Raw genomic sequence first — 3,934 nt, 5'->3', positions numbered from 1 at the left:
GAGTGGTAGGGACGAGGTGGCCTGCACGAAAACGGAGGTGGGGGCGGCGGCTGCGAGGTGGGAGAAGGGCTAGGGATACGGTAGGCTTTGGTTAGTCCATATTTGGAAGGTGGGATGTCTATATATAAACATAAGCTAGGGTTAGGTGGTGAGGAGGGGTTTTCGGAGCCTCCGATCGCGATCCGACGGATCCGATCAAGAGTGGGGATAGGTAGGCCTAGCTGGGCTGTGCAGAAAGCCTCAGACTGAGAGGAGAGAAGAGAGAGAGAGGGCTCGGCATCTGTTTCCAGAGACCGAAAACGTCCGACGTTTGCCCGGCTATAATGCCGCTATAGTTTAATGGTTGGGCTATCAAACGAACTCCGAATGCGATGAAACTTGACAGGCGGTCTATCTACACTATAACAAGACCACACGCCAACTTTCAACCCATTCCGAGAACATTTTCCTGCCACTTATAAAATAATATTTTGGACATGCCACGGGCGCGTGCGAGTGTGGTTGGGCTCAGAACGGACAACAGACGGAACTGGGGAAACCCGGACGGATGCAAGTTTTGAAAACATGATGATGCAATGCACATGATGACATGATGAAATGCAACACGCAAGCAAATGACATGGCAACACCGGCGAACAACTGGAAGACACCTGGCACATCGGTCTCGGGGCGTCACAGGATCGAGACAGGCTTGGACCCTGTCCTTTCTCCAGATGGCGACGAGGCTGCCACGAATGTACTTTGACTGGAGTCCCGCATCACCAGCGTCACAAGTTATCTAGCTTGACTGAAGGTGGCAGTTTCACGGATCGACTAATCACTATGGCCAAGTGCGACGCTTCAAAATGATCTCAAGTCTCTGATGGCTCGACTCAACGAGGTCCCTGGTCGAATGCAGGAATGGAAGAAATCCTTCGCCTGGTGCGGTGCTGACATGGCGTTGTCACTGGTAAGAGTCCACTGCAAGGAAGCCTGCGAAGATAAGTTGGCGGAGATTAAGGTCGCCAACACCAAAAGGCATGATTTCCAGTCCTTCATGGACACTTTCATCGCTGGTGCCACTCGGATTGCAGATGGAATTGACTTGGACGAATTCGTTGAGCCTGCCAGCCCTCCTCCTGACGAATGAACAAACTTAAGATTTAAACTTGCCTTAAATTTGCCTCGGAATGCCGAGTGGTTGCTGTAACCGTTAAACTCCTTTGGGCTTGATGCCCGAGCACTTTTTTCTTTGTTTTGAAACTCTCGAGATTTTATCCGATCTTGGTTTGTTTTCTACATATGCTTGTTTTCGTCTTCGAGTAGAACTTGTTCTTCACTCGGAATATCCTTCGAGATGCAACTCTGGAGGAGATATCTCGGTCGACCTCGTCATCCTTGCGGATATGGATGGAGCGGACGTGGTACTTGTAGCACGGCCCTGTGAAAGGATTGCAGTCGACCTGCACCTCATCATCCTTGCGGATAGGGATGGAGCGGACGTTGTACTTACTTAGGCGAGTACTTGACTGCAGCTAAGCCCTCAAGTGCGAGGTTTGCTCATCACTCGGTAGGATTTTTGAAACTTAGGCGAGCACGGGGCCGCAGCTAAGCCCCCAAGTGTGAGGTTTGCTCATCATTCGGTAGGATTTTTGAAACTTAGGCAAGCACGGGGCTGAAGCTAAGCCTCCGAGTGTGAGGTTTGCTCATCATCAGTAGGATTTTTGAAACTTAGGCGAGCACGGGACTGCAGCTAAGCCCCCGAGTGTGAGGTTTGCTCATCACTCGGAAGGATTTTTGAAACTTAGGCGAGCACGGGGCTGCAGCTAAGCCCCCGAGTGTGAGGTTTGCTCATCACTCGGTAGGATTTTTGAAACTTAGGCGAGCACGGGGCTGCAGCTAAGCCCCCGAGTGTGAGGTTTGCTCATCACTCGGTAGGATTTTTGATACTTGTAGCGCGGCTCCAAGGGAGGGTTATAGTCGACCTGCACCTCGTCATCCTTGCAGATAGGGATGGAGCGGACATTGTACTTGTAGCGCAGCTAAGTTCCTGAGAGTGAGGTTTGCTCATCACTCGGTAGGTTTTTTGAAACTTTAGGCGACCGCGAGGCTGCAGCTAAGCCCCCGAGTGTGAGGTTTGCTCATCACTCGGTAGGATTTTTTTAACTTAGGCGAGTACTGGACTGCAGCTAAGCCTCCGAGTGAGAGTCTTGCTCATCACTCTGTAGGATTTTTTTCAACTTAGGCGTGTACTGGACTGCAACTAAGCCTCCGAGTGAGAGTCTTGCTCATCACTCAGTAGGATTTTTTCAACTTATGCGAGTAATGGACTGCAGCTAAGCCTCCGAGTGAGAGTCTTGCTCATCACTCGGTAGGATTTTTTCAACTTAGGCGCGTACTGGACTACAGCTAAGCCTCCGAGTGAGAGTCTTGCTCCTCACTCGGTAGGATTTTTTTAACATAGGCGAAACGGATTCGTAGCTAAGCCCCCAAGTGAGAGGCTTGCTCATCACTTGGTAGGATTTTTTCAACTTAGGCGAAACGGATTCGCAGCTGAGCCACCCACTGGGGGATTTCAGAAACCAACGTAAACAATTCATAATTTTTAGAAGACTGTAAAACTCTTGTCTTTGATAAACAAAATACAAAGGTGTTCTTTTATTACATCTCAGCGGAATGAATGTTTTAAGTATAAAAGGGGCGGAGAAGCTCCGCATTCCAAGCGCGCGGCTCGTCTTTCTTGTGTGCGACATCGTAAAGGTGGTATGCTCCATTGTGAAGCACTTTGGTGACCACGAAGGGGCCTTCCCAAGAGGGGGCAAGTTTGTGTGGTTTCTGCTGATCCACTCGGAGGACTAAGTCCCCCTCTTAAAATGCTTGGCCTCTCACATTTCTAGCATGGAATCGACGCAGGTCTTGCTGATAGATGGTTGATCGGATCAAGGCCATCTCTCTTTCTTCTTCAAGGAGGTCAACTGCATCCTGTCGTTCTTGCTCCGTTCTTCCTCTGTCAAAAGCTCGACTCGGGGCGCATTGTGTAGCAAGTCACTCAGAAGAACAGCTTCAACTCCATAAACCAAGAAAAACGGGGTTCTGCCAATCAACCGATTGGGAGTTGTCCTCAATCCCCATAATACTGATGGAAGTTCATCGACCCAGGCTCCTGCTGCGTGTGTGAGGTCACGCATCAGTCGGGGTTTCAATCCTTTGAGAATCAATCCATTTGCTCGTTCAGCTTGTCCATTCGACTGGGGGTGGGAGACCGAGGCATAGTCGACTCGAGTACCTTGGGAAGCACAAAAATTCCTGAACTCATCAGAATCAAAGTTTGATCTGTTGTCAGTGACGATGCTGTGTGGAACACCATATTTGAATGTTATCTCTCTGATGAAGCTGACAGCAGTACTGGCATCGAGATTCTTGATAGGCTTGGCTTCAATCCACTTGGTGAACTTGTCGACTGCTACAAGCACATGAGTGAATCCACTCCTGCCAGTTCTCAAAGGTCCGACCATATCCAATCCCCAGACAACAAAAGGCCAGACGAGCGGAATGGTTTTCAGGGCTGACGCAGGCTTGTGAGTCATGTTGGAGTAGAACTAAAAACCTTCACATGTGTCGACTATTTCTTACGCCATCTCATTTGCTCGAGGCCAGTAAAATCCTGCTCGGTATGCTTTGGCCACAATGGTCCGAGAGGATGCATGGTGACCACAGGTCTCCGAGTGGATATCATTGAGGATCACTCGACCTTCTTCAGGTGTTATGCATTTCTGGCACACTCCAGTCACACTTTCTCTGAACAACTATCCTCTTATCATGGTGAAGCCCTTAGATTGACGGACGATCTGTCAAGCCTCTTCTTCATCTTTTGGGAGTTCTCTTCTAAGAATGTATGCGATATATGGTACTGTCCAATCGAGGGTGATGACCAAAACTTCCATGATCAAGTCTA

Source organism: Triticum dicoccoides, chromosome 1A (assembly GCF_002162155.2).
Source record: "Triticum dicoccoides isolate Atlit2015 ecotype Zavitan chromosome 1A, WEW_v2.0, whole genome shotgun sequence".
Classification (NCBI taxonomy): Eukaryota; Viridiplantae; Streptophyta; class Magnoliopsida; order Poales; family Poaceae; genus Triticum; species Triticum dicoccoides.
Note: the sequence above shows the minus strand (reverse complement) of the source record.